The sequence below is a fragment of the Ursus americanus genome, chromosome 6, assembly GCF_024610735.1.
Source record: "Ursus americanus isolate L20-20 chromosome 6, mUrsAme1.1.p, whole genome shotgun sequence".
NCBI lineage: Eukaryota > Metazoa > Chordata > Mammalia > Carnivora > Ursidae > Ursus > Ursus americanus.
Genome location: NC_142132.1, coordinates 80330503 through 80357677, shown reverse-complemented (window position 1 = coordinate 80357677; position 27175 = coordinate 80330503). Strand labels below are relative to the sequence as shown.

General features: G+C 37.2%; 1 protein-coding gene and 1 pseudogene across 1 annotated transcript in view; both read right to left on the bottom strand.

The window, feature by feature from the left end:
* Positions 1 to 27175, bottom strand: part of LOC123795536 (uncharacterized) — a 48512-nt gene that overhangs the window by 4887 nt on the left and 16450 nt on the right. The window lies entirely within an intron of this gene.
* On the bottom strand, positions 11305 to 27171 carry LOC148110019 (leukocyte surface antigen CD47 pseudogene; annotated as a pseudogene).

The window sequence follows — 27175 nt, the reverse complement described above, 5'->3', positions numbered from 1 at the left end:
GCTTTGAAATCCATTTCATCTAATACTGACACAGGACTATAGCCTTTTGAATAATTTCACCACCGTGTATTTTTTTCCATCCATTTGACGTTCAACCTATTTGAATCTTCGAATCTAACATGTTTCTCTTAAGAGGTGCCATATGCTTGAATCTTACCCTTTTAATTTATCTCACTTAGCAATCTCTGCCTTTTAAATGGGGGTAAAGTAGTGAAGAAAACAGGCAAAAAATCTCCACTTTCCCAGGTTTACATTCTAATGGAGAGACAGTAAAGACACATGTAATATGCTACATGAATTAAGTACAACTTAGAAAACTATCTTTGTCAGTGATTTGCAGTGGGAGATGTAACCAAAGATCAAGTTCCCACATAGGTAAGTTATCCTCTAAGCTGTCCTTGAGCTAAACAGACCTAATTACCACAGACTCATTGTGTATCTCAATCATTTTGTGGGTTCTAAGTATTAAAGGGGTAATGTGACTTCTTGAAAACAAAAACAAAAACACCATCAAACCCCACAGGAATTCTAATTAGAATTAAATAAATCTGCACACGAATTTAGGGAGGAATACATCTTTATGATGCTGGCCCTTCCAATAATCAACAACATACACTATTCATATATATAAAACTTCTTTAAGTTTTTCAATACCACTTTAAACTTCTTATATAAGAACATCATGTGTCTTATGCTATATCAAGTTTTAAGAAACACTCAGAAATACACACATCTAATTGTAAACCACAGCATCACCTTGAGAGAAGCACAACACTGTTCTGGCTCCTAGCTCCAGGGCAACAGTGCAGCACTTTTACCCAGAGACACAGGCAGAACAGAGAGCTATGAAGTTCTCATGAACATAAGGCCACCTTCAAAAACAATGAAATTTCAGTTTAAGCAACTAAGAAGAAGCTGGTACCTCCATTAGAGCAACAAGGTAAATCACAGAACAACTAAAATTATACCAGAAAGAACAAGGGAAAGAGACAATTAAGGAACGGTAACCCAGGCTATAGATTTTTTTTTCCTATCTACCAGAAACATTTACACAAACACACTTATAACAGATCAGGATTTTCTATGGAAATGATTTTCTCAAATTATGTTTTCTAGGAGATGATTTCAAAAACAGTGGCATGAAGGGCAATATTAAAGACCACTCTCTGAAAGGGCTCAAGTTTGGACCAATCCATGGAGCAATACATGACCCAGGACAATGCTGGAAACAACAGAGCAATGGGCCAACAATTAGCAGAGGCTAAAAGCAAGGTGTGACATAAACAGGGGCAGAGAAGTTAACACAGAGATCACTGAAAGAGATTGTGCCAATCAGGGTTCTCCAGAGAAAGAGAGCCAATAACCGTGTGTGTTTGTGTGTGTGTGTGTGTGTATGTGTGTGTGGGGGGGGGATAAAGAGGTCTATTAAAGGAACTGGCTTATGTATTCACACAGGTCAAGAAGCCCCCAATCTGCTGTTCGAAGGCTGGAGAACCAGGAAAGCCAGTGGTATAATTCAGTCTGGTCAAAAAGCCTGAGAACTAGAGGAGGTGATGGTATAACTTCTAGTAAAGATTGAAGGCTTGAAAGCTAGAGGGCCAGTGGTGTAAGTCCCAGAGCCCAAAGGCCGGAGAACCAGGAACACTGATTTTGTCATGGACAACCCGGCACACGAAGAGAGAATTCGCCCTTCTTTGCCTTTTCATTCCATTCAGGCCCTCAAAGAATTAAATGCTATCTGACCATATTGGTGAGGGTGTATCTCTTTACTCAGTCTACTGAATCAAATGCTGCTTCCAGAAACACCCCCCTAAGACACGCCCAATATATAATATTTTACCAGCTCTCTGGTCATCCATTAGGCCACTGAGGTTGACACACAGAATTAATCATCATAGAGACACTCAAAGAGCACCCCCTTTAATACTACAGTCATTCTAATAACAGTGTGCACGCCCAAGGCAGAGCCCTCTGACAAGAGACATCAGAGACAGTACACTGTGGGAGCAAAGGACTTCAGTCAAATAACCCAATCAAGTCATTAAACAAATAAATGAGCAAGCAAAAATAACAACAGGCCCCAGAGAAAGAAGGAATCAGTATGAGACTAGGGACAAAAGATCTTTTTTTGTCAAAAAAAAGATTCACAAGATAAACAGGAAAATTTCACATATATGGGAGAAACAGCAGGCAACCAACTGCCCTTGAGAGAGTCCAGACAGCGGATTAACAGACCTCAAAGCAGCTATTACAAACATGCCCAAAAGGCAACCATGTTTAAGAAAGGAAAGGAATGTGCCGATGATGCCTCATCACACAGAGAATATCAATAAACAGAAAAGAATAAAACAAAAATTCTAAATTTGAAAATTATAATACCTGCACAGTAAATTCATTAGACAAGGCTCAACAGCTGATTGAAGCTTATAGAAGAAGAATTAGTAAACTTGAAGATAGATCAATACATATAATTTAAACAAAAGAACTAAGAATGAAAAAAACCGAACAAAGCCTCTAATAAATGAAAGCGTTATCTGCACCAACATATTTATAATGGGAACATCCAAAGAAAAGAAGGAAGAGCAAGGGGAGAAAAATTATTCAACAAAACAATGGCGAAATCCTGCAAATTTATGAGAAAAACAATATGCAAATTCAAGAAGATAAATAAACTCCATGTGAGTTAATCAGAGATCCATGCCAAGATGCATCATAGTAAAAATATTTAAAAAGAAAGACAAAAAGAAAACGTAAGTATCAAGAGAAATACAACTCATCACATACAAGAGAACTCGTTAGATTAACACCTGACTTTTTAACAGAGTCAGTAGAGAGCAGGAGGTAGGGTGACATATTGTGAGCTGGAAAAAAAAACCCAAAATAGCAGAAATGTTTTCAAAACTGAAGGCAAAATACATAAACCCACACATTTCCAGGCATTAGTTCAAGTCCACAAAGATTGCAGGTAAAAGTAACTGTGTAATTTATAAAAGACAGTATAAAGACATATTTCTTCTCCTAACCATTGCCCAAGGCCATGCAACAACAAATATGTATATAATTATATTGTTAGGTTTGTAACAATACTTGACAATAGGAAAGACAAGGCAGAAAAACAAAGGTATACTGGAGTAAGGAGATGAACGTGAATGGTAACTTGAATTCACAGCAACAAATAAATTAAGCGGAAATGGTGAAAAAGAACATTAATATAACAAACTCCATAAATAAATACTTGCTATCCTTTCTTTTCTGTTTCTTTAAGAGACATCAAATTATATAAAGCAGTAATTCCAACAATGTACTGTTGCAATTTAAACAAATACAGATCTACTATGCACAAAAGTAGTATCACAAAAATAGAGTAGAATAAATAGAATTATATAGGAATGGCATTTCTATATTTTAGTGTAGATAAGGGGGTATAAATCTGAAGTAGACTCTGAAAAGGTAAATTTAATAGGTAAATCTTATAACAACCATTAGGAAGATAATTCTTAAGTGAAACTGTCATTGAAGAAATTAAAATATTATGCTAAAACATACACACTTAATGAAAAAGGAGGCAGTAATAAAAGACCTAGAGGATCAAAAAGGCATAAGGCAGATACACACCAAAAAGTAAAATGGCAAGAGTAAATCCAACCATACCAACAACAGAAAACTGGGAATGGATTTAGAAATCCAATCAAAAAGCAGCAAATGTCAGGATGTATAAAATATGTAAATGCAAGCACATGCTGTCTACAAGATTCAAAGCACAAAAAGGTAGAAAAATTTAAAAACAGAGAAAAATATATCAAGTACACAACATTTATAAGAAGGCTACAGGAGCTATATTAGTACCAGGCAAAAATCTATTTTTACACAAAAAAGTGTTATGGGAGATAAAGTGGACATTATACAATGAAACAAGTCAATCAGTAAAGGAGACATAAATCCAAGCAATTATAGGCTGCTAAAAACAAAAATCTCAAATGCATGAAGCAAACACTGACAGAATTCAAAGGAAAAACACACATGTCAACAATAATAGAGACTTTAATATCCCACTTTAAGTTTATAAAAGATAAAACAACGGGAGAATACAAACAAGAAAAAAAAGTTAAAATACACTATAAAGGAACCTAGACCTAAGAGATACATATATAAGACTATCCATTCAAAAAGAGAGGAATACATATTCTTCAAAAGATGAAACATGCCCCAGGATAGATTTCAAAAGGTTCTCCTACTACAATGGAAGGAAATTATAAATCAGTAATACAAAGGGACTTTGAATTCATAAATGTAAGATAAAACAGCACATTCCTGAATAGAACAGAAGGAAAAAATAACAAGAAAACTTAGAAAATACTTTGAGTAAAAATGTAGATCTAATACACCAAAACTTATGAGATACACACAAAACAGTACTTAGAAGATAATTTATACCCACAATAACCATACTAAAAAAAAAGAATCCTGATGGCTCAGTCGATTAAGCATTTGACTCTTGATTTCGGCTCAGGTCATGATCTCAGGGTCATGAGATTGAGCCCCACTCAGTGCACAGTCGGCCTGGGATTCTCTCTCTCCTGCTCCCTTTGCTCCTTCCCCCCTCCCAAGCTTACACAGGTGCAGGGGCTCTCTCTCTCTCTCTCTCCCCCCCTCAAATAAATAAATGAGCTCTCTCACTTTCTCAAATAAAATCTTAAAAAATGATCCCAAATAAATAACCTGCTTTGCACACCTGAGAACAATGAAAAACCTGAGAACAATGAAAAAAAAAAAAAAGCAATACCAATCCAAAACAAGCAGGGATAGAAAATGAATAAAAATTAATAAAACAGCAAAGAGAGGCAAAAAATGACTCACTGAAAAGATCAAGAAACCTGACAAACCTGTATTTAGACTGACATGAAAATAAGAGACATGAGATTCAAATTATTAGGAGAACGAGTTAAGATGGCGGAGGAGTAGGGGACCCACTTTTCAGCTGGTCCCCTGAGACGAGCTGGATAGGTACCAGACCAGCCTGAACACCCACGGAATCAGCCTGAGAGGCAGGAAGATACATCTGGATCTCTACAAATGAACATCTCCAACACTGAGTACTGAGGTACGAAGTGGGGAGCCGTGAAACCGCGCACAGATATCGGAAGATAAACGGAAGGGGAGGGAGCCTCCGCGTTAGGGCACCGGGAAGCGGTAGCCACCTGCACGGGGGAGCGGGGGACTCGCAGACCAGCACCTGCAAGAGAGCAGACTGAGACCGTAAGCCGGGGAATGCAGGCGACGAGACTGAAACGGAGCTCCAGAGGGCGCGCGGGGGCCGCTGGCGGCTGGCGGTGTTAGAACACAAAGGAGCGAGACGGGCCGGCCCTGGAAGTGAGGGCTGGGACACCGGCTGTGGGGCGCACATCCCGGAAGCTGCAGGGTTGAGCAGCACCAACAGAAAGAGAGTTAAAGTGGCCAGAACATCAGTGGAGAACGGTCCGCGATCCCTCTGTTCTGAGACAGAGGCTGAGATTCGGCCACTGCTGCTCTGACTCTCAGAAGAGGCACAGCAAACCACCAGGGAAAGCCGCCAGAGAACAAAAGCCTGGAAACACCGGCTCACAGTGTGCCCATCCCCATCCCACCTCGCAGGGGACACGGAGACTCTACCCAAACAGGATTGCCTGAGTATCGGCGCGGCAGGCCCCTCCCCCAGAAGGCAGGCTGTAAAATCAAGAAGCCCACATCCCTAAAGTCCCTATAAAACAAGGGCGCACGGCCTGGGTCCCGGGCAATAATTTGGGCTCTGGAAAACCCCGCAACCTCTCCTCATCGGAATGACGAGAAGGAGAAATCCCCCCCAGCAAAGAAAAGACAAAGAGTCTGCGGCCTCTGCCACAGAATTAATGGATATGGATGTAACCAAATTATCAGAAATGGAATTCAGAGTAACAATGGTCAAGATGATGTGTAGACTTGAAAAAAGTATTAACAAAAATGTTAATGAGAATATAGTATCTCTAAGGGTGGAAATGAGAGCGAATCTGGCAGAAATTAAAAATTCTACGAACCAAATGCAGCCAAAACTAGATGCTCTGACGGCCAGGGTGAATGAGGCAGAAGAACATATCAGTGAATTGGAGGATGGGTTAGTAGAAGAGAAAGCTAAAATAGAAACTTGTCTCAAAAAAATCCAAACTCAAGAATGTAGGTTACGGGAGATTACTGACTCAATGAAACAATCCAATGTCAGAATCATCGGCATCCCCGAGGGGGTGGAGAAAAACAGAGGTCTAGAAGAGATATTTGAACAAACTGTAGCTGAAAACTTCCCTAATCTAGCAAAGGAAACAAGCATTCATGTCCAAGAGGCAGAGAGGACCCCTCCCAAGCTCAACCACAACAAACCTACCCCATGTCACATCACAGTACAATTCGCAAATATTAGACCCAAGGATACAGTATTGAAAGCGGCCAGGGCAAAGAAATTTCTCACGTACCAAGGTAAAGGTATCAGAATTATGTCAGACCTGTCTACACAGACCTGGAATGAGAGAAAGGGTTGGGGGGGGGCAATTCTAAAGCTCTTTTAGAGAAAAACATGCAGCCAAGGATCTGTTATCCAGCAAGGCTGTCATTCAGAATTGATGGAGAGATAAAGATCTTCCAGAATCGCCAGTCACTGACCAATTTCGTAACCACGAAACCAGCCCTACAGGCGATATTAAGGGGGGGGGGTTATAAAAGTAAAAAGGCCCCAAGAGTGATACAGAACAGAAAGTCACAATCTATAGAAACAAAGACTTTACTGGCAACGTGGCATCATTAAAATCATATCTCTCAATAATCAGTCTCAATGTAAATGGCCTAAATGCTCCCATAAAAGCCACAGGGTGGCAGATTGGATAAAAAGATATGACCCATCCATTTGCTGTCCACAAGAGACTCATTTTGAACCTAAAGATAGGTTCAGACTGAAAGTAAAGGGATGGAATACCATCTTTCACACCAATGGACCTCAAAAGAAAGCTGGGGTAGCAATTCTCATATCAGACAGATTGGATTTTAAACTAAAGACTATAGTTAGAGACACAGAAGGACCCTATATTATTCTTAAAAGATCTATCCAACAAGTGGATATGACAATTATAAATATATATGCCCCCAACAGGGGAGTAACAAGATACACAAGCCAACTCTTAACCAGAATAAAGAGACATATAGATAAAAATATGTTAATAGTAGGGGACCTCAACACTCCACTATCAGCAATAGACAAAGCACCGGAGCAGAAAACCAACATAGAAACAAGACCTTTGAATGCAATACTCGACGAGTTGGACCTCATAGATATATATAGAACACTACACCCCAGAACCAAAGAATACTCATTCTATTCTAATGCGCATGGAACATTCTCAAGAATAGACCATGTTCTGGGTCACAAAACAGGTCTCAACCGATACCAAAAGACTGAGATTATTCCCTCCATATTCTCAGACCACAACACTTTGAAATTGGAACTCAACCACAAGGAAAAATTTGGAAGAAACTCAAACACTTGGAGACTAAGAACCATCCTGCTCAGGAATGATTCAATAAACCAGGAAATAAAAAATCAATTTAAACAATTTATGGAGACCAATGTGAATGAAAACACAACAGTCCAAAACCTATGGGATACTGCAAAGGCAGTCCTAAGGGGAAAATACATAGTCATCCGAGCCTCACTCAAAAGAATAGAAAAATCTAAAATGCAGTTTTTATATTCTCACCTCAAGAAGCTGGAACAGCAACAGAGGAACAGGCCTAATCCATGCATGAGAAAGCAGTTGATCAAGATTAGAGCAGAGATCAATAGATTAGAAACCAGGAGTACAGCAGAACAGATCAACAGAACTAGAAGCTGGTTCTTTGAACAAGTAAATAAAATTGACAAACCACTGGCAAGACTTATCCAAAAGAATAGAGAAAGGACCCAAATTAATAAAATTATGAATGAAAAGGGAGAGGTCACAACCAACACCAATGAAATTGGAAGGACTATTAGCAACTTCTATCAACCGCTTTATGCCAATAAATTAAGCAATCTGAAAAAGATGGAGGCCTTCCTGGAAACCTATAAACTACCAAGACTGAAACAGGAAGAAATTGATTTTTTAAACAGGCCAATTAATTATGAAGAGATAAAAACAGTGATAAAAAAAGAAGAAAAACCTTCCAAAAAACAAAACACCAGGACTGGATGGTTTTCCTGGGGAATTCTACCAAACATTCAAAGAAGAAATAATACCTATTCTCCTAAAGCTATTTCAAAAAATAGAAACAGAAGGAAAACTACCAAACTCATTCTATGAGGCCTTGATCCCCAAACCAGGCAAAGACTCCATCAAAAAGGAGAATTACAGACCGATTTCCCTAATGAATATGGATGCCAAAATTCTCAACAAGATCCTGGCTAATAGAATCCAACAGTACACTAAAAGGATTATCCATCATGACCAGGTGGGATTCATCCCTGGGATGCAAGGGTGGTTCAACATTCGCAAATCCATTTGTGTCATAGATTTTATCCAGAAGGAAAAAGCCAAAAATGATATGATTCTCTCAATAGATGCAGAAAAAGCATTTGACAAAATACAGCATTCTTTCCTGATTAAAACCCTTCAGAGTGTAGGGATAGAGGGTACATTCCTCAATCTCATAAAAACCATCTATGAAAAGCCTACAACAAATATCATTCTCAATGGGGAAAAGCTGGAAGCCTTTCCAGCTTTCCATCCTTTCCAAGGATGCCCACTCTCGCCATTATTATTCAACATAGTACTAGAAGTCTTTGCAATAGCAATCAGACAACAAAAAGGGATAAAAGGTATCCAAATCGGCAAAGAAGAAGTCAAACTGTCTCTCTTCGCAGATGACATGATATTCTATATGGAAAACACAAAAGAATCCACTCCCAAACTATTAGAAGTTATAGAGCAATTCAGTAATGTGGCAGGATACAAAGTCAATGCTCAGAAATCAGTTGCATTTCTATACACATATAATGAGACTGAAGAAAGAGAAATTAGGGAATCCATCCCATTAACAATAGCACCAAAAATCATACGTTACACCTTGGAATTAACTTAACCATAGACATAAAGGTTCTATATTCTAGAAACTACAAATCACTCTTGAAAGACATTGAAGAAGATGCAAAAAATGGAAAAATATTCCATGCTCATAGATCGGAAGAATTGACATAGTTAAAATGTCCATGCTACCCAGAGCAATCTACACTTTCAATGCTATCCCGATCAAAATACCAATGACATTTTTCAAGGAACTGGAACAAATAGTCCTTAAATTTGTATGGAACCAGAAAAGGCCCTGAATCGCCAAGGAATTGTTGAAAAGGAAAAACAAAGCTCGGGGCATCACAATGCCGGATTTCAAGCTGTACTACAAAGCTGTGATCACAAAGACAGCATGGTACTGGCATAAAAACAGAGACATAGACCAAAGGAACAGAATAGAGAACCCAGAAGTGGACCCTCAGCTCTTTGGGCAACTAATTTTTGACAAAGCAGGAAAAAACATCCAGTGGAAAAAAGACAGTCTCTTCAATAAATGGTGCTGGGAAAATTGGACAGCTACATGCAGAAGAATGAAACTTGACCACTCTCTCACACCACACACAAAGATAAACTCTAAATGTATGAAAGACCTCAATGTGAGACAGGAATCCATCAAAATCCTAGAGGAGAGCATAGGCAGCAACCTCTACGACATCAGACACAGCAACCTTTTTCATGACACATCTCAAAGGCAAGAGAAACAAAAGATAAAATGAACTTGTGGGACTTCATCAAGATAAAAAGCTTCTGCACAGCCAAGGAAACAGTCAAAAAAACTAAGAGGCAGCCCACGGAATGGGAGAAGATATTTACAAATGATACTACAGATAAAAGACTGGTATCCAAGATCTACAAAGAACTTCTCAAACTCAATACACGAGAAACAAATAAACAAATCATAAAATGGGCAGAAGATATGAACAGACACTTTTCCAATGAAGACATACAAATGGCTAACAGACACACGAAAAAATGTTCAAAATCATTAGCCATCAGGGAAATTCAAATCAAAATCACACTAAGATACCACCTTACACCAGTTAGAATGGCAAAAATTGACAAGGCAAGAAACAATTGTTGGAGAGGATGTGGAGAAACGGGATCCCTCCTACATTGTTGGTTGGAATGCAAATTGTTACAGCCACTCTGGACAACAGTGTGGAGGTCCCTTAAAAAGTTAAAAATTGAGCTACCTTATGATCCAGCCATTGCACTACTGGGTATTTACCCCAAAGATACAGACGTAGTGAAGAGAAGGGCCATATGCACCCCAATGTTTGTAGCAGCTTTGTCCACAATAGCTCGTGGAAGGAGCCGAGATGCCCTTCAACAGAGGACTGGATTAAGAAGTTGTGGTCCATATATACAATGGAATATTACTCAGCTATCAGAAAGAACGAGTTCTCAACATTTGCTGCAACATGGACGGCAGTGGAGGAGATAATGCTAAGTGAAATAAGTCAAGCAGAGAAAGACAATTATCATATGGTTTCTCTCATCTATGGAACATAAGAAGTAGGAAGATGGGTAGGGTAAGAAAGGGATGAAGAAAAGGGGGGTAATCAGAAGGGGGAATGAAGCATGAGAGCATATGGACTCTGAGAAACAAACTTCAGAGGGCTTCAGAGGGGAGGAGAGTGGGGGGATGGCATAGGCTGGTGATGGGTGGTGGGGAGGGCACGTATTGCATGGTGCACTGGGTGTTATACACAACTAATGAATCATCGAACTTTCCATCAGAAACCAGGGATGTACTGTATGGTGACTAACATAATATAATAAAAAAAATTTTAAAAAAAGGATCCTTTACAGTCTTAAAATTAAGGATCCCAAAGACCTTGTTTTATGTGGTTATATCTACCAATATTATCTGTATTTGAAATCAAAACAGAATTTTTGAAATACTAATTGATTGTTCTAAAATAATAAACCATGATTTTAACATAAAAAAAGATTCAAATTACTAAAGTTATGGAATAAAGATGGTACATACACTAGGGACAGAATGTACTAACACTACAAAACTGGAATGTTTCAAACGTTACAAAAACAAAATTGTAGGTGAATGTTTTGAACAACTGTATGCCAACAAATTTGATAACTTTGCTGAAACACAAAATTCCTAGAATAAGAAAAAATATAACTCAAGAAGAAATAAGAAATCTGAAAAGGGTATATAAGAAGTAAAATCACTGAAGCAGTCTTTTTTTTTTTTTTAAGATTTTATTTATTTGACAGAGAGAGACACAGCAAGAGAGGGAACCCAAGCAGGGAGAGTGGTGGAGGGAGAAACAGACTCCCCACTAAGCAAGGAGCCTGACACGGGACTTGATCCCAGGACCCTGGGATCATGACCTGAGCCGAAGGCAGACACTTAATGCCTAAGCCACCCAGGTGCCCCATGAAGTAGTCATTTTAAAACTTCCCATAAAAAAAAGCCCAGGTCCAGATGGTTTCACTGGTGAATTTTTAAAATCATTTAAATAATAATTAATACTAATTATTCAAATACTCCTCCAGAAAACAGAAAAAAGTCCCAACTCATTATATGAAACTAATACCACAGTGACACTAAAATTAGACATGAGAAAAGACAACTACAGGTCAATGTCTATGAATATAGACCCATAGATACTCAGCAAAATAGCAGTAAATACTATATAGTAACACAGAAAAAGGGTCATCCACAAAGACCCTGTGGGATTTATCCTACCAATGCAAGGCTGGCTTATCATTTGAAAATGATAAGTGAGCACCAACAGTGCACTCTCCCTCTAACTCACTAGAGCTGGAAGGTGTCTTCTCTGCTTTCTCCCTCTACCTCACTCCTGCTCTCCAGTATCTCCTGGAAAGGAGTTTGTATACTCATCTGCTATCACACTTTTTCGACTGCTGCCTAGGGAACACTTTGAGACTTCCAGGCTCTGGTGGCCATCATGACTTCTGCTTTCAGTCTCCAGGACTGTATATATTTGCATACTTTACAAGGTATTGCCTGAGGCTCTCCCTTCCAATCTGCCTGAATCTAGATACTGACTGAGATCCTCCCACCCGACAATGACAGGTCTTGGAACACCCTCAACTACTGAAAGCCACTACTAATAAAATAGACTGGTTAGACAATCACTAAAATTTGACAGACAACCAAGAGCTAAGTCAGGGTTGAACAATAAGGTTCATGACCTACATGAGGCCATTCCTCCAACATTAGGAGAGTTGACTGTTTTATCTAATGCACAGAAACCAACACAGAGATTCAAGAAAAATAAAGAAAGAAAGAAATATGTTCCAAATGAAAGAACAGGATAAAACCTCAGAATAAGTCCTTAATGAAATGGAGGTAAGTGATTTACCTGATAAGGAGTTCAAAATAATGGTCATAAAGATACTCATCAAACTCAGGAGAAGAACAGATGAACACAGTGAGAACTTTAACAAAAAGATAATAGAATAAAGTACCAAACAGAAAATACAATAGGTGAACTGAAAATACACTGGAGGAATTCAACAGCAGAACAGATGTGGCCTAACGGATCAGAGATCTACAATATATGGCAGTGGAACTCACTCCATTAGAGGAGGAATTAAAAAAGTGGATATAGTTTAAGGGATGTATGAGACAATATAAAGCAGACCAACATTCACATTATAGAAGTCACAAAAAGAGAAGAAAAAGAAAGGGTCAGAAAACTTATTTAAAGAAATAATGGCTGAAAACTTCCCCAAATTGAGGCGAAAAAGAAATCCCTATTCAGGAAGCCCAGAGATTTCTACATAACTTAAAACCGAAAGAACCAAACCAAAACATATTATACTTAAAGTGCCAAAGATTAAAGACAAGGAGAGAATCTTAAAAGCAACAAAACAAAAAGAAAAAACCCACAACTAGTTCCATGAAAGGGAACTCCCAAAAGATTATCAGATTCTTTGGAACAAACTTTTGTGGCCAGAAGTCAGTGGCATGGTAATATTCAAAAATTCAAGGAGCTGGAAAAGAAAAAAAAAAAATTACTAACCAAGAATACTCTACATAGCAAAGCTGTCATTAATAACAAGTTTTCCAGACAAACCAAAAGCCAGAAATCACCAACACTAGAACATCCTCACAAGAAATGTTACAGGGACTTTTTAAAACTGAAACAGAAGAATACAAATGAGTAACAGGAAAACATATAAAAGTATAAATTGCAGTGGTAAAAATAAATATATAGTAAAATTCAGAATATTCTAATATTGTGAAGATAGTGGGTTGATCACTTACAAAAGAAGTATGAAACTTTTATGTATGAAAGTACAAAAAAATAACCATAACTACAATAATTAGTTAAGGGATACATAAGATAAAAAGATACAAGATTTAGCATCAAAACCATAAAATAAGGTGGGGAGAGTAAAAACACAGAGCTTTAGAATGTGTTCAATGTGTTCAATTTTAAGTTGCTGTCAATTTACATTTGACACTGGCTTTAAATGTTCCATTAGACCAGGTGGACTTTACAGACATTTACAGAACATTTCATCCAAAAACAAAGAAAAACACTCAAGTACACAAGAAAAATTTTCAAAGATTGATCATATATTATGACAAAAAACAAATCCAAATTTAAGTAGACTCAAACTTAAACAAGCATCATTTCTGACAACAATGGCATGAAACTAGAAATCAATTACCAGAAGAAAACTAGAAAATTCACAGATATGTGCAGATTAAACATGCTCCTGAACAATGAGTCAACAGAGAAATCAAAACATATCTTGAGACAAATGAAAATGGAAACACAATATACCAAAACTTACAGGATACAGAGAGAGCAGTTCTAAGAGGGAAGTTCTTAGTGATAAATACATTAACAAACCAGTAAATTTTCAAAAAATCTAACCTTACACCTAAGGGAACAGAAAAAGATGAAGAAATGAAGCCCAAATTAGTATAAGAAAGGAAATAATAATGATCAGAGCAGAAATAAATGAAGTATTATCTAAAAAGACAACAGAAAAGATCAATAAAATTAAGAGCTGGTTCTTTGAAAAGATAAACAGAATTAACTAAACTTTTAATAGGCTCACCAAGAAAAAGAGGACTCAAATAAGTTAAATCAGAAATGAAAAAGACGTTAAAATTGATACCAAAGAAATACAAAGGATTTTAACAGAGTACTATGAACAACTGTAACAAATTTGACAATCTAGAACAAGTGCATGAATTTCTTTAAAAAATAGAGGCTACCAAGACTCAATCATGATGAAATAAAAAATCTGTAACAGACCAATCAATAGTAAGGAAATTGAATCAGTAAACAAAAGCCTCCCCCAAAATAATGCCTCCCCATAAAGCCCAGGACCAAACAGCTTTACTGGTGAATTCTACAAATAATTTAAAATAGGATACCATTCTCAAACTCTACCAAAAAAATAGAAGAGGAGGGAACATTTCCAAACTCATATTATAAGGCCAGCATTACCCTCATAGCAAACCTGACAATGATGCTACAAGAACAGAAAATTACAGAACAATATCACTGCTGAACATAGATGCAAAAAAGCTCAACAAAATATCAGCACACTGAATTCAACAATACTTTAAAAGGATCATATACAATAATGAGGTGGGATTTAATACAGGATACAAGGATGGTTCAACAGCCACAAATCAATCAATGTGATATACAACATTAACAAAATAAAGGATAAAAATCATAAGGTCATCTTTCAAGAAAGTGGGGTTAAAGGGAACATACCTCAACATAATAAAGGCCATATATGAAAAATCCACAGCTAATATCACACTTAATGGTGAAAAACTAAAAGATTTTCCTCTAGGAATAGAAACGAGACAAGGATGGAAGTCCTAGCCACAGCAATCAGACAACAACAAAAATAAATTAATAAAAGGTATCCAAATTGGTGAAAAAGTAAAATTGTCACAATTTGGAGAAGATATACTATATGTAGAAAATCCTAAAGACTCCACCAAAAATGTATTAGAACTGATAAATGCATTAGGTAAAACTGCAGGATAAAAAAACCCAACATACAGAAATTTTGGGGGGGGGCACACAACACAGATAATTCTTTTATTAACTAAATTACAAATGATTTGAATAAAAACTTAGAACAAACGATCATTTAAGGGTCAATGATTTGCTTTCTTCTGCAGATAAGAACCAGTTATTTTTCTTGTTTTGTTCTCCTGAACAGTGAATCAGGGCCATGGTGCTTAAACACAACTGTGTTCTACTACTTTCCAAATTTGAGTCCCTCGTTTCATGTCAGTCACTCATTAAGGGGGCTCCTCTACAGCTTTCCTAGGAGACTGTATAGTCTTCTGACTGGAAGCAACAGTTTCATATAAATTAATCCAAGTAATTGTGCTAGAGCTGAAATCAGAAAGAAGACGACCATGCACTGGGGTGCGCTCTGAGAAACAGAGGCTTAGTCCAACCAGAGAGAGCACACAGCTCCTGAAGGATCAATATGGCAATGGTGAAAGAAGACATCCAAACACCTATCATAAACACACAGTAATATTAATATCACTGTAGGAATTACAATAAACCAACTCCACAAGCATTCCTTGTTGAATATACACTTGGGACAAAATGACAACTTTGGTGAGCACTAGTCCAACAAATAAAAGAATGGTCTCCTCCTTTGTAAGACTAGATTTATATTTTAGTGTCACAATACCACACTGTCCCCAAGACAGAAGGACAGCCAAAATTGGGAAAATAACAATGAGGATGTTTTCATTTGGAGAAAACCATGAAACAATACAATATTTTAGTTCTATGATGGTTTCCCCTTCTGTGCTTAATTCTGTTACCTCACAAGTGTGATGGCCTCTATGAGAGGCTTCGCATGACAGCCTCTTTCTTATCCACCTTCAAAGAGGCAATGCCATTAAGTAATTCTTGTGGTGAGATTTCAGTACTCTTAAACTTATCACCATGAATGGTCCTTTATAGAGCTCCATCAACATGCCTTTTTTCTGTAGATTTCCACTTTATATACATTTCATTAATGTTTGTTGCAACCACATTATTAACAAAGCATGGGATGACAACAGTTTCACTGCAAACGGTGTATTCTGGTTATGTCAAATATCAGCTGACCCAAACCGCAGCACAAGAAGCCCAGCAGCAGCCACATGTCCATGGGGTCACAGTCTGGTCCATCACAGGGAAGACCCGCTGCCCAGGCTGCTTGGCCGGGCACATGCACGCTCCTGCCACCCCACACCTGCTTCCACTACTCCCGCTTTTCCAGGCGCACACAGGCATTCGCCACAGGCTCAAGTCCCCACTCCAGTCTGCTCCAAGGAGACCAGGACCCCACTCCCACATAGTGGCATGCGCTGGACCTGCCAGTCACATTCTGCCACCCCTCATCCACCATGGTCTGTTTGCCAGCCCACCACAAGAGGTTGAGCATGTATTCCTATGCTCACCTGGGACCTCCTTGCACCTGTTCCCTCCAAGGTTCTCTCCTGCCTCTCACATCATCCTGGGCCCCAGTCCTCTCTAGCCTTCAGGCTTCAAGAGTGCTAGCAGGCACTTCTCCCTCTGACCTGGGCACCATAGCCCACAGAAGCCCCTAATCTCTCTCCCTTCCCGGGTCCTAGGTCAGCCTGTGCATTGACCCTGAACATCTCTACATAATAATTACAAAATAATAGAGGAAAAATTAAGAAAAATTTACAATGGCACCAGAAAGAAAAAAATACCTAGGAATAAACTTAACCAAGAAGATAAAAGATCTGTATTCCAAATAATGAAACACCAATGAAAGAAATGGAAGACAACACACACAACTGGGAAGATATACTATACTCATGGATTGGAAGAATTATCATCATTAAAATGTTCTTATTACCCAAAGCAATGTACAGATTCAATGTAATCCCTATGAAAATATCAACAGCAATTTTCACACTAGAAGAAACAATACTAAAATCTGTGTAGAACCACAAAAGATCCTGAATAGCCGAAGCAATCTTGAGAGGGACAGCGAAGCTGAAGGTATCATACTTGCTGATTTCAAACTATACTACAAAGCTACTGTAATCAAAGCAGTATGATCTTGGCATAAAAGCAGACACACAGATCAATGGACCAGAATAGATAGTCCAGCAATAAACCCATTTATATGTCAACTCATCTACAACAAAGGAGCCAAGAATACACAATGGGGAAAGGACGGTCACCACTTCAATAAACGGTGTTAAGAAAATTGGACAGCCAAGTGCAAAAGAATGAAACTGAACCACTCTTTTATACCATACTCAAAATCTAATTCAAAATGGACTGAAGACTTGAACACAAAACCTGAAACTATAAAAGTCCTAGAAAACACATAGTAAGCTCCTTGACATCAATGATGTTTTGGATTGGACTCCATAAGCAAAGGAACAAAAGTAAAAATAAACACATGGGACTACATCAAACTAAAAAGCTTCTGCACCGCAAAGGAGACCAACAACAAAACCAAATGACAACCCACTGAATGGGAGAAAATATTTGCAACCATTTGTCTGATAAGTGGTTAATATCCAAGATAGAACTAATATTATCAATTAGAAAAATAAAAATCTAATTTAAAATGGGCAGAGGACATGAAGAAGACATTTTTCCAAGGAAAACATACAGACAGCCAACAGATACATGAAAAGGTACTCTACAACACTCATCATCACCAGGGAGATACAAGTCAAAACCCAACGAGATAGCACTTCACACCTATTAGAATGACTATTATCAAAAAGACAAAACATAACAAGCTTACAAAGATGTGAAGAAAAGGAAACCCTTATGCACTGTTTGTGGGAATGTAAACCATGCAGCCATTTTAGAATGCAATACGGAAGTTCCTCAAAATATTAAAAATAGAACTATCATATGAGCCAGCAATTCCACTTCTGGGTATCTATCTGAAGAAAATGAAAACACTAACCTGTAAAGATATAAGCACATTTGTTCACTGCAGTATTATATCAACAAGGAAAGAAAGAAAGAAAAAACATATAACTATATATTAACCTACACACATAATGCATACTATATGTATTTTATAGATGTGTGTACGTTATCTCATATATAATTTACATATATGTGTGTGTATATATAATATATACATATAGTGTATGTGTGTGGATTATTATTCAGCCATAAAAATTAATGAAATCTTGCTATTTGGGGAAAACATAGATGGACCTTGAAGACATTATGCAAACTGATACAAGTTAGACAGAGGAAGGAAATATCATAATGATCTCAATTACATGTAGAATCTGAAAAATGCAAAACACAACACAATGATCTGATAGATACAGGGAACACACTGGTGGCTGCCAGAGGTGTGGGTTTGGGGGTGGCCGAAATAAGTAAAGGGAGTCAAATGGTACCAACTTCCAGATATAAAAAAATAAATCATGGGATGTAAATGTACAACATGGTGACTATAGTTAATACTATACTGCATATTTAAAAATTGCTAAGAAGTGGATCTCAAAAGCTCTCATCACATACAAAAAAACCTGCAACTATGTATGGTGACAGATGTTAGCCAGATTTATTGGTATGATCATTTTACAATAGATGCAAATATTGAATCAATATGTTGTACACCGAAAACTAGTATAAGTCAATGACACCTCAATTTAAAGAAAGAAAAAGAAAAGAGATACAAATAAATGTCTCCAGTGAAAAGAAAACAATACAGTAAAACTATCTGCCTAACTTAAAAAAAAAAGTCTTTAGGAAGACTTATAAAGGAACATTTTGTTTTGTTTTGTTTAAATTACTAGGTCACAGGGGCGCCTGGGTGGCACAGCGGTTAAGCGTCTGCCTTCGGCTCAGGGCGTGATCCTGGCATTGTGGGATCAAGCCCCACATCGGGCTCCTCTGCTATGAGCCTGCTTCTTCCTCTCCCACTCCCCCTGCTTGTGTTCCCTCTCTCGCTGGCTGTCTCTATCTCTGTCGAATAAATAAATAAAATCGGTAAAAAAAAGAATTACTAGGTCACATTGGTAATTACAGCCACTTCTACAGCATGGTACCATTTGCACTCCAGCAACATTATTAAAATTGGTAGAGTCACAAAATGCTCCCAATATTTATAAATTATAAACTTTCCTCTCGGATATTCTGCATGTAATGGTCAAAGATCACACAGAGACAACTCCTCCAATCCCACCTCCATATTCTTTCTTCCCTGCCTCAAAGCATGAGGGGTTCAGCTGAACATGACATACAGAGTACAGATTCATGACTGCGTAAGATGGCATAACAGATCATAGCTGGTAAGATACACACTCTATTCATACGAAAACTGTACTACACTCTTTAATTACATGTTCTCCAAGTAGCTGTCTTGGAACAGAATTTGGTTTTAATGAATACACAGCAATTAAGCAGACAGAAAATAGCTTTAAACTGCAATATTAGTTCAATTCAAGTATGTTTGTTGAATACTTGGTGTATGACTGGTTTATAAAGGTGATGGACATAAATTCCCTGCTCTCAAGAACTCAACAATCTAGAATTCAACTAACAAATCTGAGTCTCATATTTTAGCATGCATATGATGGTTTCAACCACCCCCTCCCCCCAAAAAGAAAATCAATTAATAGCCCATGTAGATAGGAAAAAACAGGACACTGCCTGATCATCTCAATACACACAGAAAACGTGTTGGACAAAATCTAAGACCCTCTCTTGATAAAAACAATCAGGAAACTAGAAACAGAAGTAAAGGCCCTCAATCATTTAAAAGACCTCTATGAAAAGCCCACAGGTAACAACACAATGAATGGTGCAAAATGGAATGCTTTCCCTCTAAGATCAAGAACAAGACAAGAATCTACTCTCACCACTCATACAGATAGTTCTAGCCAGGAAAAGAAAATACAGGTTGGAAAAAAAGAAATAAAATTATCTGTATTGAACACTAGATCTGAAACTAATAATGTACTATATGTTGGCTAATTGAATTTAAAAAAAAATAAAAACTACCTGTAGTTGCAGTTCACACAATCTTGTACATAGAACTTAAAGAATCCACTAAAATACTACTAAAACTAATAAATGAATTCAACAAGGTTACAGGGTACAAGATGAACATATAGAAATTAATTGTATGGATGCATGGGTGGGCATCCAACTCGCTTTCAGCTCAGGTCATGATCTCCAGGTCCTGGGCTCGAGCCCTGTGTCCGGCTCCAAGTTCAGCACAGTCTGCTTGTCCCTTTCACTCTGCTCCTTCCCCTGCATGTGCACACACGCTCTCTCTCAAATAAATAATCTTTAAAAAAAATTAATTGTATTTCCATATGCTAACAATAAACAATCTGCAAATGAAATTAAGAAAATAATTCTACTTACAAAAAAATAAAATACATAAAAAAATAAAATACTTATGATAATCTTAGGTAAGGAGATACAAAGCGTATAGTCTGAAAACCACAAAACAAAGCTAACATGTAAACATACCCATCATGTTCATGAATCGTAAGACTTAATATTGTGAAGATGGCAATACATGCCAAAGTGATACCTAAATTCAACATACTCCCTGTCCAAATCCCAGCTGCCTCTGGAGAAATTAACTAGCTGAACCAAACACTCCTGTGAAAACTGAAGGAACAGAAAAAAAAAAAATCAAAACAATCTTGAAAAAGCAGCAAAAAGTTGGGAGATTCACACTTCACAATTTCAAAATCTGCTACAAAGCTATAGGAATTGGGGTGTCTGGGTGTCTCAGTCAGTTGTTTCTGCCTTTGGCTCGGATCATGAACTCAGGGTCCTGGGATCGAGTCCTGCATCAGGCTCCCTGCTCAGCGGGGAGCCGGCTTCTCCCTCTCTCTCTGCTGATCCTCCCCCCAGCTCATATTCTCTCTAGCTCTCTCTTTCAAATAAATAAATAAAAATCTTTTAAAAACCTACAAAGCTATAATAATCAAGACTGGCAACATGGTACTGGCATAAGGACAAACCTATAGATCTATGCAAGTAAACTGAGAATCCAGAAATAAATCTGAATATTTATGTCCCGTTCATTTTCAATAAAGATGCAAAGACAATTCAATGGAAAAAAAAAAAAACACCTTTTCAACAACTGATGCTGGAGGCAATTGGGTATCTACATGCAAAACAATTAAAATAAACCTTTTTCTCACACCATACACAAAAATGGTAACAGACGTAAATGTAATAGCTAAAAGAAAATACAGAAGTGAATCTCTGTGTCCTTAGGACAGACAGCCCTTTTAGATACAATACCAAAACCAAAAGCGACAAAAGATAGAATAAATTGTACTTCATGAAACAAAAAACTCTTTTGCTGCAGAGCACACAGCCAAGATAGTAAAATGACAACCCAGAAATGGGAGAAAATATTTGCCAACTATATACCTAATTAGAGACTGAGATACAGAATTCATAAAGAACTCTTACAACCCAGTGATAAAAAGACAACTATAACTAAAATATTAACAAGGCAAAGGACTTTTGAATATTAAGCTTGTATCTTGCAACCTTGCTATAACAACTTTTTGTGGTAGGAGTATGCTACTCCTCTAGGATTCTTAGACAATCAAATCTCTGCAAAAAAAAAAAAAAAAGGACTTTTATTTCTTCCTTTGTCATCTGTATACCTTTTATATTCCTGTTTTATTGCATTGCCTGGGATTTCTAGTCAGATGTCAAATAAGAGTGGTAAAACTGGACATCCTTAACTTGTGCCTGACCTTAGGAAGAAAGTATCCAGTTTCTCTTTATTATATATGAGGCTAACAGATTTTTGGTTAGATGTTTTTTTATCAAGTTGAGGAAATTCTCTATTCCTAGTTCGCAGAGTTTTAATCATGAATGGGTGTTAGATTCTGTCAAATGCTGCTTCTGCATCAATTGATAGGATCATATAATTTTTCTTTCTGCAGCCCACTGCTGGGATGGATTGTATTAATTGATTTGAACATCGAATGAGCCTTGCATGTTCAGAATCAATCCTACTTGGCCATGGTATATAATGCTTTTTATACATGGTTGGATTTTATTTGGATTTTTGCATCTATATTCATAAGAAATATGTGGCATTTTTCTTTCTTTTAAAGTCACCATCTCCTTTTGAGATTAAAAAAAAAAAAAGAGTAAGAGTTCCCTCTACTACAAATCATCCTAAGGAATCTACATGCTACTACAGGTAATGTATGAATTCACACAAGCTGCAGGCTACAACATAACCACCCAAAAATCATGTTTCTGCACACCTACAATAAACAACCTGAAAGGAAATTAATAAAGCAATTCTATGCATAATAGCATCTTTGTTAGCCTACGGTGGATTGCACTGATCAGTTTTTGAATGTTGAACCACTCCTGCATACCTGGAATATATCCCACTTGGTTGTGGTGTAGGATTCTTTTTATACAGGCCGGTTTCTATTGGCTAATATTTAGTTAAGGAATTTTGCTAGTAAATTTATGGGAGATATAGGTCTATGTATTTGTTATGGTTTCCTGTACTGTCATTGTATGGTTTTGGTATTAGGATAACAAAAAACCCTGTTAGGAAGTGTTCCCTCCTATTTTTCTGGAGGACATTGTGTAAGATCACTGTTAATTCCTCCTTAAATGTTTACATGTTTGGTAGTCTTCTATGGTGAAAACATCCTTAAGAGATTTTATCTCTTTATTTTAAATTAAATTTAATTCAAATTATCTATGTCATCTATGATAATCCACAGAACCTTTAAATTATCCATGTCATCTTGAGTTTTGGTAACTTGGAATTTCTAAAGAATTGATCCATCTCTTCTCAACTGTCTAATTAAGAGCATAATGTTTAAATTATCCTCCCGTTAATGAATGCAAAAGTGATATCCCCCATTTATTTCCTAATATTGGTGGTTTGTCTTCTGTGTGTGTATTAAAGATTGCTAGGTTTATAAATTTTACTGATTTTTTCCTAAGAACTGGCTTTGTGTTTCAGTAGGTTTCTCTATTGTTTTTGTATTTTCAACTTCATTGATTTCTGCTTTTTTATTTTCTTTCTCCTACTTGCTGTGGATTTACTTTGCTCCTTTGCAGTCTCGTAAGGTAGAAAATTAATTTAAGATTTGAGAACTTTCATCTTATTCAGTGTTAGCATTTAGTCCTATAAACTTCCCACTGCTTTGGCTGCCTCCCACATAAACTGGTATATTTCTTCATTCTGTTCTATGTATTTTTAAAATTTCCTTTGAGCCTTCTTTGATTCATGCTTTACTTACATGTGTCTTGTTTAATTCTGAAGGGTTTGGATATTTTTCTATTGACTTTCTATTACTGATTCACCGTTTCATTTCCTTGTGCTCAGAGAACATGGCACAGTTTCAGCTCTGCTAAATTTACTAAGGTCTGTTTATGGCCCAGGATATGTTGTATCTTACTGAATGCTCCATCGGCACTTGAGAAGAAAGCATATCCTGCTGTTTTTAGATGGTATTCTACAAATGTTCATTCAATCCTGCTGGTTGATGGTGCTGTTCAGTTCTTCTGTATCTGTTGCTAATTTACATCTGCTATCTAGAAGTTCTATCAATTGCTGAGAGTAAGGTGCTGAATTCCCCAAATAGAACTGAAAATTTGTTTATTTCTCCTTAAGGTTCAATCAGTTTTGATTTGTATACTATGAAGTTCTTTCTATTTGGTGGGGTCACATTTTGCGAGTCTTTTTCCTTAGAACACTGCTTTTTCTCTAATAATTCCCTTTGCCCTCCAGACTACTTCATCCGATATTAATGGAGTCAGTCTTGTTTTTGTTTTCATTAATGTTTGCATGGTGTATCTTTTTCTATTCCCCATCAACCTCACTATGTAGTACTTGAAGTGAATTTCTTTGTAGATAACATATTTCTGCCTCATGTTTTTTGTTTTATCCAATCTGCCAGTCTACACCTCAACTGGTGTATTTGGATCATTTACACTTACAGTAGACAATTGCTACGTCAGGGTTTAACTCCGCTGTGTTATTTGCTGTTGTTTTCTCAGTTTCTCAATCATCTGTCCCTAACTTATTTCCTTACTGGTTACTTGAACATCTTTTTAAAGACTCCATCTTCATTTACTTACAGCATTTCTACGTGTACACGTCGTATAGTTTTTAGTGGTTGTTCTAGGTATTCGAGTCCATTTCTAGGTAAAATGCACACATATATATTATTACAGTCTTCCTGGATCAACATTTTACCACTTCAAGGGAAATGTAATACTTTAATTCCAATTAAGACCCTGTATTCTCACTTGTAAATGTACCATCTCCTCCACATGTAGAGCATCAAATCATATGACATTCCAAATTTTGCTTCAACGATCAAATATGATTTTAGAAACTCCTGCGAAGGAAACTCCATTACATTTACCCTTATTTTTTGCCACTTCTAATGTTCTTTCTTTTTTGAAGTTTCAAGCTTTCTTGTGTTATTTCCTTTCTATTTAAAGAAACTCCTCTAGCCGTTTTTAAAAGATAAGTTTACTAACGACATTTTCCTCTTTGTTTTCCTTTCTATACCTTCAGTTGTCCTTCTTTCATGAGTATATTTTCACAAGCCACAGGAGTTCTGTTTGAAAGTTCTTTTCTTTCAGTACTTGGAAGAAAATGCATTATTTCCTTCTAGCCTCCATGGTTTCAGATGACAAATCCACTATTATTTCCAAAGGAAATGAGTTGTTTCTGACTAATTTTTTCTTTTGTTTTCAGAAATTTAATCATGACATGCCATTAGTATGGATATCTCTGGATTTATCTTACTTAGCGTTCACTCAGATTCTTCAATGAGTACTTTTATGTCTTTTGCCAAATTTGGGAAATTTTCAATCATTATTCCTTTAAATATTTCAAGTGCCACCCTCTCTTCCCTTTCTGTTAATCTGATGAAAGAAACGTTATTTCTTTTTTTTTTAAAAGATTTTATTTATTTATTTGAGACAGAGAGAGAGAAGGTGTGAGTGCGCATGGGGGGGTGCAGAAGGAGAAGCAGGCTCCCCACTGAGCAGGGAGCCCAATGTGGCGTTTGATCCCAATGACCCGAAGGCAGACTCTTAACCAACTGAGTCACCCAGGCGCCCCAATACAAATGTTAGTTCTTTAGTTATTTCAAATACAGAGAAAATCCAGCCTCTTCTCATTACCTCCATGCCACCCCAATTTTGATTAAATGACCATAATCACCCTTCAGGATGACCAGGGTCCTCTAGTGAACTCTCTAAGTGCTTACATTCTTCCCAATACTTTATCTATAGAGGTGAGAAAGATCTTATAAACATAAACCAGATGTTGCTTGTTTACCAAAATATACTAGTAAGAATAAAATTAAAATCTTTGGTAAGATTGATGACATTCATCTTTTGGACTATAGCTGCCTGACATCATTTCCTGCCCCACTTCCCATCAATCATTCCCCTTTGGCTATTGTGACTATTTCTGCTATTTCCCAAGAAACACCAAGCACATTCCCGCTCATTGACTTAGCAGTTGCTATTACCCCTGCTGAGAAGAGGCAGGATCCTCAGCCCACACAATCATGTCATTCATATTCTCCTCTAATGGTGATCTCCTTAAAGTTTCCCCTGACAACTCTTCTTGGAGTAGCATAGTCAGCTTAACTCTGCTCTAATTTCTAGGATAATTTTTATCACTACAGAGCTTTAATACACAAGTGTCTGATTTTAGTGCTACCTTTTTAATTTATATTTGATATATAACTGTATAAATCTACAGTGTAGAACCTGTTAATCTGATACATTTATATGCTGTATAACTGCCATTGTACCAATAATTAGCACCCCTATTATGTTACACAATTACCATTTCTTCTTAGTGACTGGAATAATTCAGTTCTAGTGTCTCAGCAAGTTTGATTATTATAATACAATACTGTCTATATTCATTATGTGATATATTAGATCTCTAGGGCCTATTTACTACTCATTACACTTTTATACCCTTAGAAGACATCTCTCCTTTCCCACCATCCCCCCTCCACCCCCAGTAACCGCCACATTACTCACTTTTAAAACAAGTTTGGCTTTTCTAGATTCCAGACACAAGTGACACCATATGGTATTTGCCTTTCTCTGTTAGACTTACCTCACTTAGCATAATGTGCTCAAGGTTCATCCATTTCACAAGTGGCAGAATGTCCTTTCTCACAGCTGAATAATATTCTATATTTACACATACCTATTTTCTTTAGCTAGTCATCCACTGATGGGCACTTAGCTTGTCTCCATATCTGGCTACTGTGAATCATGCTGTGGTAAACATCAGCGTGCATATTCTCTCTTTGATAGCCTGTTTTTTATTTCCTTTGGGTGTCTTCCCAAGTGGAACTGCTGGATCATAGGATAGCTCTATATTTTACTTTTTGAGGAGTCTCTGTATCGTTTTCCATAGTAATTGAACCAATTCACATCACCACCAACAGTGCACAAGGGTTCCCTTTTCTCCACATCCTTGTCAACACTTGTTATCTCCTGTCTTCTTGGTGCTAGCCATTCTAAATGGTGTGACGTGTGGTTTTGATTTGCACTTCCCTGATGATTAGCAATGCTGACCATCTTTTCATATATTTGTTGGCCACTACAGCTACTTGTATAAACTCACTGACACTTATTTATTTCACTACTATAGCATTTAGACAATAACAAGTACTCAAAAATTACTTGAGTTAAAAAATGAGCATATGAAAGAATGCCCAATGACGGCAGGAATGCAGAGCAGTGGAAGTAAGGTAGGCAACTGAAACTGCTTCGAGAAACAGAGGAGTGAAGAAAAACAACAGTAAAGATGAGGTAGGTGAAGACTGGTCTGTTGACAGATGTAAGAATGGTTAATACTCAAAAAGTGAAATCAAAAAAGAACATTTTTTGTAAGAGTGGTATCTGGAGATTTGGTTCAAAAACCAGTATTCCCAGTCACTTCCAAGGATTAAGCCTTCTAAAGAGATATTCTTGAAGAAACATCTCAAAGTTGTCAACCTCTGGATTAATCATGGGAAAATAATAAATCCGCTGATGTTCATCTGTGCATATCCATTA